Below are 13,283 nucleotides of genomic sequence, written 5' to 3'. Positions count from 1 at the left end.
AGGCTCTAATCACTAGGTTGGTTCCCCTGGCAACCAGTCCGCACTTTTAGGGGCTTTCCAAAAGCGCCTCATTAACATAAACAGGTGTGGTTGAAAAGAGCTCGCTATGAATAACAAAAGACAACACTGCACTTTTATGCTCTGAACACTTAAGAAATTCCAAGAGTCTTGGGAGCTTTGTGCTAGGAACAGGATGAAGACCAAGTATATATTTCTTATTATAAATCACGATACCACAAGAAGAGAAGGAAGAGGATATTCTGGAAGGAAGCAAAGGACATGAGAAATAACAAACTAAGATAAAAGTTATGGCTAAAATAACATTTCCAAGACCAAATGGAGATGCACTCCCTTCTTACGTCATCTCTGGGTGGGCATACCACTTTGTTAGCCCTCTTTGTACAACACATACCACACTCTGAGTGTGTAATGCTCACATGTCTCCCTCCTATTCATTGGGACCCTTTTGGTTGTAACACAAATATCCAACTTAAATTAGCTTAGGCAGAAAAAGAAATTCATGGATTGAAATAGCTGAGAAAGACACGGATAGTACTGGCAAAAGGTCGTATGACCAAATCCAGGGCTGACACAATCTTATCATCATCTTGCTATCTCTCCGTCTCATTCTCCATCTCCAGCCTTGTTTTTCACTCTGTTCTCATCTTTTGAGGGCCTCATTCTCTCCCTCCACATCTGAGTTTCCTCCAAGTCAGGAAAGATGGCCTCTACGGTAAGCAGTTTCACATACTTCCCGCTGTGGCGGAAGAAACCAGAGAATCTTCCTCACTAGCTCAATCAGAAGAGACCCAGGGAAAGACTTCCACTGATCCAGCATTCCTTCTGCGCTCTTTCCTATGTCACAGGGTCTAGAAGTCTGGGAAGTACATGTTCCAGAATCCCTATCTACATTTTAGAACATTTTACTTTATTTTTTTAAAAGATTTTATTTATTTATTTGGCAGAGAGAGGCACAGCGAGAGAGGGAACACAAGCAGGGGAAGTGGGAGAGGGAGAAGCAGGCTTCCCGAGGAGCAGGGAGCCTGATGCGGGGCTCTATCCCAGGACCCTGGGATCATGACCTGAGCCAAAGGCAGACACTTAAGGACTGAGCCACCCAGGCACCCCTGGAGTGGAACATTTTAAATAAAAACACTTGCCAAAGTATAGAAGGCAGAATAAGGCAGAAGACACATTCTTGCCCCTCTGACAGTCTCAAACTTTAGGCTTAGGCAGATAGGACACTTTGCAGTGGTCTTTAAGTATTCTCCTGAAAATCCTAGGCCTTAGGATTGAAGGCAGCTGTGATCATCTCTACTGGTTTCCCAAGTTTCTTCAAATTCTTATCTATGAAAGTAAGTGACAAACTGGTGATCTTCCTCGATCTTTGTCCAGACTTCCCAATGATTTTGTAAGTATTTAATTCCCTTTACTTTTTTGAGTAAGATTTTATTTTTAAGTAATCTCTACATACAGCATGGGGCTCCAACTTACAATCCTGAGATCAGGAGTTGCTTGCTCTTCTGAGCCAGCCAGGTGCCCCTTAACCCTTTATTAAATACCTCCCTACTTTAAATTCCAGTGATTCCTATTTGTGACCCTATCCTAACCGATACATGCATATATACCCAGCAGTGGAGGAGAGGGAAGGATCATCACTCTAATGAGGGAAGAAAAAAGATGTGCTAGCAGCCAAATCAAAAGCGATCACACTACCCCATGGGAAACAGTGGGAGGTTAAGTTCAGGTAGGTGGTATGAGATCAAAATATGGAAGGTGTTGAATATTAGGCATTCAGACTTGATGTACTGAGGAAGGAGGCCAGGTGAATACAGTAGCAAGGAACACATTTTAGGCCAACCAGTGGTAGTATGTATGGGACAGATTAGGGTGTGGGCAACAGAAAGGAAGCAGTAACCATAAAAGTGCTCTAGAATGGAAGAAATGGGGAAGCACGGAAAAAGGTGCACCTGAGAGATGTGCTGGAAAAAGGAACAGGATATTTTGAGTTGTATTTAAGGTATTTTGGTAGATTGTATTTAAGCTCAATTAGCTGGAGATTAGAGCCAGGACTTGAACTTGCTTCTGTTGCTCTTCAAAACCTGCGTTCATTCCTCAAAGTTATACTGCTTTTCTTCCAACCATAGTCCTTGTACCAGTTCAAAGAGTCAAATTGTATCCTTTCACTAGCAAGAGACAGTGGAGGACAATCAAAATGGCCTATCTTTTGTCCCTCTGACATGAAGCCCTGAGAAGAATACAGTCCTGAGGAAACAATCCGACAAAATACTACTCATTGGAAAAGTGATGGAAGAAAGAAAGCAAGAAAGAAAGAGAAAGAGAAAGAAAGAAAGAAGAAAGACAAAAAACCCCCAAAAAACTGTAATACCATTCTAGATGAAAAGATACTAAAAAGATGTGAGAAGTAAATGCAGTGAGTGATCTGACTGGATGTTGAATTAAATTAAAAAAAAAAAGTTGTAACAGACACTGTATAAACAATTGGTACAGGGTGGTCGGGTGGCTCAGCCAATTAAGCATCTGCCTTCGGTTTGGGTCATGATCCCAGTGTCAATGTCCGGGGATCCAGCCCTGCTTTGGGCTCCCTGCTCAGCAGGGAGCAGGCTTCTCCCTCTCCCTCTGCCCCTCCCCCTGCTTGTGCTCAGGCTCTTTCTCTCTGTTTCAAATAAATGAATAAAATCTTTATTAAAAAAAACAAGGGGCACCTGGGTGGCTCAGTGGATTAAAGTCTCTGCTTTTGGTTCAGGTCATGGTCTCAGGGTCCCGGGATCGAGCCCTGCGTTGGGCTCTCTACTCAGAGGGAAGCCTGCTTCTCCCTGTCTCTCTGCCTGCCTCTCTGCCTAGTTGTGATCGCTCTCTGTCAAATAAATAAATAAAATCTTTAAAAAAAAATTTTTTTAAAGATTTTATTTATTTAACAGAGATCACAATCAGGCAGAGAGGCGGGCAGAGAGAGAGAGGAAGGGAAGCGGGCTCCCTGCTGAGCAGAGAGTCCGATGCGGGGCTCGATCCCAGGACCCCGAGATCATGACCCGAGCCAAAGGCAGCAGCCCAACCCACTGAGCCACCCAGGCACCCCTAAAAAATTTTTTTTTAATTGGTACAGTAAACCAGATATTGAATAATAATGTATGTGCTAAAACATGGGGAGATGATCAGGTGGAAGCCGGTGGTGAGAGGGGTAAAATGATTTACCCAAGGCAGAACAAAGGAGATAGAAGTTTACTGAATCCACTGTAAGGGAGTGGGGACAGGACAGCAGAGGAGGGACAGCAGAGGAGAGACTGCCAGGAGGCAGTGGGTATTAAATATACTGCAAGGGGTCAGTGGGCAAGACAGCAAAGGAGAGACTGTCTGCAATGAGGGGTGGGGTGGGGGGCTGGATTTAAAAAGGGAAGGTGAGTGGGGCACCTGGTGGCTCAGTCGGTTGAGCGTCTGCCTTGGGTTCAGGTTGTGATCTCGGGGTCCTGGGATCCAGCGCCTCTTTGGGCTCCCTGCTCAGCAGGACGTCTGCTTCTCTGTCTTTCTGCCCCTCCCCCTGCTAGTACTCTCTCTCTCTCTCTCTCAAAGATAGAAAATCTTCAAAAATTTAAAATAAAATCAATAAATAAAGGGGGAAGATGAGAAAGTATGGGGACGGGTGGAATTCTCCCTTTTTTGGTGACTGTACCTGATTGTAAGTACCCCATTGGTTAGTTAGGGCCTATGGATATTTTGAGGTGGATCACCTGATGGGCCTGTCTTCAGCCACCTGGTTGCTGTGGGCCCTTTGCCTTGATGGAGTTTCCATTGTTCAAGCTTGTTGTCTAAAAGCAGCCTCTACAGTGTATTAACATTAAACTTCCCAAGTATGATAATTTTATTGTGGTTTTACGAAGAATGTCCTTTTTCTTTGGAGATGGGCTGAAATATTTAGGAGTAATTCAACACAATGCTTCAAAATTCTCCAACGGATTAGCAAAATTAGGTAAGAGTGCAGATGTGGCAAAATGCTAACAAAGAGTCTATGGGGTTAATTGTATTATTCTTACAATTTTTCTGTTGTTTGCCATTTTTCAAAACAAAAAGGGAAAAATTATAAATGCATCCACTCCTCCCAGTCCCCAAGAAGACAAGTAAAGAGGAAGGCCTTTAAGTTGAACAGACCTGAATCTACCACAACTAGCTATGTGACCTCTGAGTCCTCATCTCAGCTGGAACATGGCAGTTACCGCCTATCGTGAGCCTTTCTGCAGGACACTGGCAGATACCACTGGTGTGATGCCCAGAGCATAGTGGCCAGTGCACTGTAAGTGTTCACATTTGTTCTTCCTCCCCCCTTACTCCTGCCTAATCTCCATTTCTCAGAACCCCATAAACTGGCCATCGAGGGAGATTTGCTCAGAATAAATAAGAACAACCATGTGAGCTGTTGAGTGCACAACTGAGGCTATAGGACGCCCTGCAGGGACACTTACCATACCCGAGCTGCCTGCCTGCCTGAGACGCAGGCTGGCTGACCCTCTGAATATCAGACCACAGCAACAAAAGTCAGAAATGCCTCCACCACAACTTGTTGACTCATGTCACAGACTGGAGCTCAGAGATGAGCCAGAGCTTCTCAAAGTGGGGTCCCTGGTCCATCTGAGCAGAATCAGCTGTGGTTGATGTAAAAACGTGAATTCCTGGGCCCCACCCACTAGGATCTAAGTCAGCTTCTCTGAAGTGGTGTTGGCACTGTATATTCTAAACACTGTTCTAGATGATTCTCAAGTCTGAGCACCATGACCCACACAGCGGCCTTGGTGGATGTACTTCTTTATAACAAAAGTAGTCCACTGGAGAAGTAAATTCTTGCATTTAGAGCCCAAGTCCACAAATGAGAGCAAATAGAAATACAATAGACTTACAGAGATAAAAGCAGGAAACTCTTGAAGAAGGCAATGATTCTTTCTGGGTTTTGCTAGGTCCAGACCCAAGTATATGAATGAAATGCTGCTCCAGCCTTAGGGATGAAGTAAACCCACAGCCCAGAGCCTCCAAATTCATCACTGTCTGGACTTTAGGACCAAGGGGATCAGAGTGGGTTCTGAAGACTGGGCAGAAGGATCCCTTTCATTCAGCATGAATCCATGTCTCAAAGAACCTGAAAAACCAACAGTTCCCTCCTCTACACAAGTGCAAAAGGCAGTGATTTCTACAGCATCTTGTAAACTCCAAGAGCTCCAGAAATTCTAGTGACCTGAGGCTCTTTTAGATTCTGCCATCTGCCGGTGCCTCTCCAAGCTGTGCCCACAGGCCTCACGGGACTCACTCTGGGTATGATCATTCTATTGGATGCTACATGGCTGAAAGAAGCTGGCACCTGGTTTCCCTGTGACCTGGTGAGGACTTGTTAGTGGATGTTCAGTTTAGAAGGTGGCTGGGCTCCTCTCTCCTTTCAGCCCAGAAGATCAGATCTTTTGGCCTCAAAAGCTCCTCTCTGATCTAGAGAATCCTCTATTCCAAACCAGCTCCCAGCAAGCATTTACCCTCGGGGTCTGAGTTATTTTGGGAGACTCAACATCCTGCACTCAGCCCTAGGGAGGGGAAGAGATGGACAGACAATTGCCCAGTCTCCACCTCCCACCCCACCCCCAAACTGAGACCAACAGCCATTAGCAACTTTAACTCTTTCCTGGCTTTGGCTAAAACCATTGCATCCCACTCAGGAAAGCCTCAGATGGCAGCATGGTGACCATTTTAATTCAAGAAAAAAATTGTAGTGAGAGAAAATTATGCATAGAAAGTGACTTTTAAAAATTGTCTTTAAATGTTACAGCCAAAGTGAGAGAAATTGCATCAAAAGAACATTTTTTTGTGCAGGTTATAAATCACTTTCCCAACCATCGGACTTAAAGTAATATTTCACCTTTTCAGGAACTCCGAAGTTTATTTTGGAGATGAGAAGAATCAGATTAAACTCTTCAGATTTACAGTTTTACACACTAGCACAAAGTCATTCACATTAGAACCCAGGTAAGTGAGATCTTGGAGGTTTCAATGTTCGCTGCCTGTATGCCTTCTTTTTCAGTCGTTCCCTAGAGAGCACAAAGCCCTCATGGCAGAGCTGGTCCGTCTAATATCCACCCTTGCACAGGAGAGGTGCTCAGTAGAAGGAAGGGAGAAAAGAGACAGCAAGAAGGAGAGTATGCAATGATTCTCCAAGGGTGACAAGTGCCCTTTTGCATGTGGAAAGTCTGGGCTTTCTCAGTGGTGTGCTTTATTAGGGTCTGAGGTGATAACTCATACTTAAGAACGGTGATTTTCTGCATCTCTATTGGATTCGATTTCACACACAGTCACTCAGGGCCTAGCATTTGGCAGGCACTGAGCAAAGCCTGGGGGTAGACAGAAACGAATAATGCATAGCCCCTGAGACCTGCCCTCCAGAGGTCTCTCAAGAACAAGACAGTCAGGCGCCTGGGTGGCTCAGTGGGTTAAGCCTCTGCCTTCGGCTCAGGTCATGATCTCACAGTCCTGGGATCAAGCCCCGCATCGGGCTCCCTGCTCGACAAGGAGCCTGCTTCCCCCTCTCTCTGACTGCTTCTCCCTCTCTTTGACTGCTTCTCTGCCTACTTGTGATCTTTGTCTGTCAAATAAATAAAATCTTTAAAAAAAAAAAAAAACAAGACAGTCACATATCCTGGGCCCCTGGTATCCCAGAAACAAATAAACCTGACTGTGAGACCCCCCCCCCCCAGAGAAAACCCAGTGGTGCTAGGCTTGGATTTAAGTCCTCCATTGCAGAAAAATGCTGCTCTGCTCTTGAACACCCCTTGCCTCTTAACACAAAACAAAGTAAAACGAAGCAAGGATGGTCTCCCTTCTCCACCTCTGACACCTGCCTCCTCCAGTCTACATCAGCTCTGGCCTGCTCTAGTCCTGGTTCTTCACAGGAGCAGTGTGACTCAGTCTAACCAACCCTGGGGGTATCCCTGATTCTCACTGCCCCCAGCCTCTTTGGGACATGGGCTGACCTAATGTACCCACCACCTGTGGTTTCTTTCTGCCACACTTTCTGCTTCCCCCTTGCCTACCGGCTCCACAACCTCTTCTCCTTGGTCTTTAGGTTGTCTGACCCAGAACTTTATGCCCTCAGACACTTCTGGCCCACTTCTGGCTCTTCCTGGGCTAACTTGTCCTATTGGCAATAAGCTCCAGGTGCCGATGGTAGCCTTCAAGACTGCTGTCAGAGTGATGGTTGGGACTAGCTACTCCACACAATGGGTTTGCCACCTCTGTAATTTATGCTGCAATCACCCAGGACAGGTGGTTTGACCATTAAGATGCATCATGCAAAGCAATTCAACTAATTTGCTTCCCTAGCAAATTCTTCTAAGGAAGTTTCAAACTGGCTCTCAAACTTTAGCTATAGCAGAATTACTTGGAGACAGGCTTGTTGGGCCATAACCCCCAGTTTCTAATTCTGAAGGTCAAGGAAGTCAGAATGACAATTTGTATTTCTAACAGGTTCTCAGGTGAGGCTGATAGACTGGCCCAAGGACCTCACTCTGAGAACCCTGCTCTAGTCCAGTGGTTTTCAAACTAGGCTGCACACTGGACTTACCTAAGGAGGTTGTTTTTCTTTAAAGATTGATTTGGGGTACCTAGGTGGCTCAGTTGGTTAGGCATCTGCCTTCAGCTGAGGTCATGATCCCAGAGTCCTGGGATCGAGCCTTGTGTTCAGCTCCCTGCTCAGCAGGGAGCCTGCTTCCCCACTCCCTCTGCTGCTCCCCCTACCCACCTACTTGTGCTCTCTCTCTCAAATAAATTTAAAGAAATCTTTAAAAAAAAAAAAGATTTTTAAAATTTATTTAGAGAGGGGCGCCTGGGTGGCTCAGTGGGTTAAAGCCTCTGCCTTCGGCTCGGGTCATGATCCCAGGGTCCTGGGATCGAGCCCCACATCGGGCTCTCTGCTCAGCAGGGAGCCTGCTTCCCTTCCTCTCTCTCTCTCTCTCTGCCCACCTCTCTGCCTACTTGTGATCTCTGCCTGTCAAATAAATAAATAAAATCTTTAAAAAAAAAAAAAAAAAAAAAAAAATTTATTTAGAGAGTGTGCTTGCATGAGCAGGGGAGGGGCGGAGGGAGAGGTAGAAGGAGAGACTCCCCATGGAACATAGAGCCTGATGCGGGGGCTCGAAGTTACGACCCTGAAATCGTGACCTGAGTCGGAACCCCAACCAACAGAGCTACCCAGTCTCCCCTGGGAGTTTTTTTAGTTAAAAAACAATACAATACAATACAATGCTTGAATCCATTGAAATTCTGATTTAAGTGGTCTGGACTACAAGACCGATCACTGGATACTGTGTGAGTTCTATAGGTGATTACAATGTTCAGCCAGGGTTAAGAACATCTGCTCTTGTCCATTTCACTAGCAGAGGCTGGGCTAGGGGTTGGGAGCCTTTTTTATCTCCCACATGGACAGATAAATATAGGACATCCAGTTAAATTTGAATTTCAAATAAACAACGACTAATATCTCACTGTAAGTATGTCCCAAATATTGCATGGATGTCCTTTTTTGCTGTTGTTGTTTTGTTTTTTTCTAGATATGGCAACCTACCCTTGGACATTTCTATAACACAGAATGGGAAACAATGATCTGCCAGCTCCTATTTTATAAATAGTAAAACCAAGTCACATAGGAAGTCAGAAGACAGCCAGGATAAGAACTCAGGAGACTTGACCTCAGTCCAGAGCTCTTTTCCTTCCATCACACTTAACTGTGCTAAAGACATTTGTACCCTTTTTTTTTTTTTTTAAGATTTTATTTATTTATTTGACACAGAGAGGTCACAAGGAGGCAGAGAGGCAGGCAGAGATAGGGGGAAGCAGGCTCCCCACTGAGCAGAGAGTCCAATATGGGGCTCCATCCCAGGACTCTGAGACCATGACCCAAGCCGAAGGCAGAGGCCTAACCCACTGAGCCACCCAGGCGCCCCTGTACCCTTTTCTTGTTAGGGGGCTATTGTCAGGTGCCTGAAGGTGACTTCAAAGGAGTCATATGATTCACATCCTCTCTGCTCCTGTGCTAATCCTCACCTCCAACCCACCCAGCCCGCCCCATTGCAGGTATCACAGAGGCTATCCTAGGATATGGCCATTCTCAGAGCCATATCATAATGGCCACCTCAGGGAGGAAGTGGACTGGAAGTGGTACTGGTCAGAGACAGCTGTGAGCAAGAGCCCATAATTGGGAAATGCAAGGACAAGTGGGATTTGGCACAGACAAACTACAAGCAAAGCATGTTGGGAGAGGCCCACTTAATTCACAGAGACACTCGGAATTAGTTGTAAATTCTCTGGGAAGAGATCAAGGCAGCGGCATAAACAGTTCAATTAAACTGTCGGCTCAATGCTCAATGTGCGGTAATGGTCAAAACACAGCCTTTAATCTAGATATAGAGGATTATCTTTGGACCCATAATGAGAATCCTAAGATTAGTTGTACCTGAGGTGGAGAGAACAGAGCCGGCTCAGTGATGCACAGACAGCGTCGCATGTCAGCATGACTGGGAATCTTGTGAAAAGGGCTACTTGGATGCCACAACCTTCCTGGAACCCCCTCCGGATGCTGGGAAGACAGGCATAAACCTCATTCTGTTTCCTATGCTTAAGAGACACAGCCTGGGAACAGAACACAAGAACACATCTGCTTCAAAAACTCAGCAAATGTGCTAAGTTCCCACCTCCAGACCAAAGTTAATAGCCACTAACACCAGGTCCAAGGCAGAGATGTCAAGCTTTAGCCCTCTGCCATTCTGCCCTCCATGATCAACCATTCACGTTCACTTGTTCATTTGATAAATACTTACCGTGTGCCTACCAGGTGTCAGGCAGTGTCCTGAACACTGGAGATACGTGGTGAACAAAAGCAAAGATTTCTTTCCCATTGTGGGGCAAGACAATAAACAAGAAAAACAAGTAAAATATGCTGTGCATGAAATGGATCTGAATAACATTCAGAAAGATAAAGCTGGGAAGGATAGGAAGCGTTGATTGGGAGCAACAATCCTAGATGTGGTGCCCAGGGGAGGCCTCACTGAGCATGTAACATTTAAAAACAGACCTGGGGCACCTGGGTGGTTCAGTCAGTTAAATGTCGGACTTCAGATCAGGTCATGATCTCAGGGTCCTGGGATCAAGCCCCACGTAGGGTTCCCTGCTCAGGAGGGAGTCTGCTTGTCCCTCTCCCTCTCCCTCTGCCCTTCTCCCTGTGTAAAAAATCTTAAAAAAATAATAATAATAATAATAAATACAGACCAGAAGGGAGTCAAGGATGAGCCATGGGGACAGCTGAGGCAAAACATTCTAGGCAGAGGAGATACAGTGCAAAGGCTCCAAGGTGAGAGTGTTCAAGGAATACCAGGAAGAGGTAGCCTAGCTAGAGCAGGAGATCGGACAGGACAACATGAAGTTGGGAATTTGAGGGGACTAGATCATATAAGGCTTTGTGGGCTACTATAAAAATTTTGGCACTTATTATTAGGGACATGGGGATTTAATGGGAGATTTGAGCAGAGGGACATCATCAGATTCATTTTAATAGGATCACAGACGGCTGTGTTGAGACAGAAGCAGGGAAATGGTACCAGATGCCTGTGATGATCCAGGCAAGAGAGGAAGGAGTGCTGGGCTGGGGTGGAAGCAGTGGAGGTGGCAAAAAGTGGTAGGATTCTGCATATTCCTTGCTGAAGTGTTGGATGGAGAAAGATGTCAAGAATGACTGAGAGTTTTGCCTCCGATATTCTTAGAACACTAATGACTCCCAAATCTATGATTGCAGTCCAGATTCCTGCCCTGGGGCCCAGCACACAGCAGGAGTCTGCCATTAACATTTGATGACCTGAACTGAAAGGAGTAGATGAGTCTGTTGGGTCGGTGGCATCATTTCTCCAGGTCTCTATCAATGCCGTAGCCTACTTCCAGATACTAGAAAGAGGAGGCAGGAAAAAGAGCTGCCGTGACCCCACCTTGGTCTAAAGTGAGAAGTTGAGACAGGGCAGAAACAGAAACAGGGCCATACCGAACCCTTCCAGTAAGAAAATCAGGACAAGTGCAGGAAGGAGGGGAGCTAAAAATAAAAAAATGCCAAGGATGGGCATAATGTTGGGTTTGTGCTTTCAAGAGACCGAGTCTCAATCCCAGTTGTGCCTCTTGATTCAAACTCTTCCTTTTGGTCATCCATTTTCCCTCTGTGAAATGGGGTGGCTGGCTCTGTGAAAGGAGTGTCTGTTCCGCTCTGACTGCCCATAAGTGCTTTCCTTACAAGTTCCCATCTCCATGAACCATTTGACATATTACTTCTCCAACATCGTCTTTAGGGAACTTTTCTGTTTCCTTTCAGAATGATTATTTCTGACTGTCTTGTAAGGTGTGTCTACACTAATTCCCAAAGGAAAACACCCAAGTGTTTTTCCCTGCTTGAAGTAAATACTACCTTAGTCCAGTTACCCATCTGTAAACTGGGAATAACACCGACTTGCAGGGCTGATGAGTAGGGTTAATTATACACAGAACGTGTTGGGGTTGAGCAGATACACAAGTGCTCTGGAAGTTCTTGGCATAATGCTATAGCATTACAATAATTTTGGCTTGCAAATTATACCCCAGCAGAGGCATCACATGGAAAAGTGGGTCTAACTCCATGGTCTGCTGAAAATGAAATGGAAAAAATAAGTTGTGAAATATACTTCTCTTCTTAACCTTTGGAAAAGGCAGAGATAATTCTTCCATGTGCAACCCACATGCAGGGGACAAGTTTCCAGATCCTGGAAGAGTACTTTCTTGTCCTGAGTGGCCTGGCCTATGGCCAGGGTCTGGCTGCTTCTCCTTACTGGCCTACAAGCAGAAATGGGAAGGGAGAGAGCCAGAGAGGATTTGCGGTTGGTTGAGAAATGGGGCTTACAATGAGAATGTCCTTGCCTTTTGGGTTTTCTTCTATTTGGGCCTCCCCTACTTGCAGAATAATTAAGTATTTATACAGCAGAGAAGTGATTTAAAGGGTAATTTGAGATATTTAAGTTTAGGGTTTCCCAAAATAAACATCTTAGCTCAAGTCAATTTCTGGTTCTTCCACCATGCCCCAGACACACACACACACACACCCCCCCAGATTATTTCGTGAGAAATGCCAAGTAGGTAGATCTCAGGCAATGAAGGGGCTGTGTAGTTGGTGTCTGTGACTGTGGGGGTTATAATAGTGGGTTTAAAAAACTCAGCTAACTCATAGAGAATGACAGTCCTGTCTGACCAAAGAGGAAACGAGCAAATGGCTTGATCCTAAAGGGAAAATTTGCAGTCAATTCCATTACATCAGTGTGTGTGGCTGAGTGGACAGGAGTGCCTTCAGAGGAAGGAGTGCCTTCAGAGGAAGACCCAAGTTGGAGTCCGGGTTCTGCCCTCTCCCCACTGTGGCCTCAGGCAGTGAAGAGGGGAGAGCTCTCAGGCACTCCTTGTCTGGTTCTCAGATTGAGAATGTGAACTCCACTCCAGCCGGGCCAGGGCTGTGTTGTGGCCAAGAGAGCCTCTGGCCTTCTGCCTGCCCTAACGGGTCCCACTTTTCCTACAGGATTTAAAAAAAACAAAAAAACAAAACCCATCTGTTAAGACACAGGTAGCAAGTGGAGATTATTGACAACGTGGGCTATCCTAATCAGTCAGCCTGCCTAGAGAATGCCTGCGACTTCGGGTCTCAGTTCTCACACCTCAGTGTAAAGCACATTCTGGGGCCGGCCGGCCAAACTCAAAGGAGCACTCGCTCTAGAGGCAGTTACCTCTTTTCCAGGCAGTTCTTCAGGCTCCCCGGGGAGCCTGGCGCCTCCCAGGAAAAGCTTCACTGGGTAAGCGGCGCCCCTCCCTCGGCCTCAGTTTCCTTAGCTTTGGTCAATATCAAAGGACGATCTTAAGTTGCCAAGTAGAGACTGGTGGAAATGACATCATTTCGGCTCCACCAGATTGGGAAGTGGCAGCCCGGCCCACCTGGGCGGCCGGCTCTCCTTTGGAGCTCAGGTCGGCCGTGCACGGGGTTAAAGACCCCACTTCCTCACAGGTGAGATGAGCCAGCGTCCGGACTCCCCTCAGCCTGGCGCTGCGACTGGTGCCGGGCCGGGGCCGCCCCTCCAGGCCGCGTCCGTCAGCGGGACTGCTAACACGCTCAATTGCACAGAGACTCCTCCGCAGATCGGGCACGTGGGGGCTGAGCCGGAGTCTCCGTCCCTTCAAGAGGGGGATAAGGC

This window comes from Martes martes, assembly GCF_963455335.1.
Source record: "Martes martes genome assembly, chromosome: 12".
NCBI classification, from domain to species: Eukaryota; Metazoa; Chordata; class Mammalia; order Carnivora; family Mustelidae; genus Martes; species Martes martes.
This window is presented reverse-complemented; position numbering follows the sequence as displayed.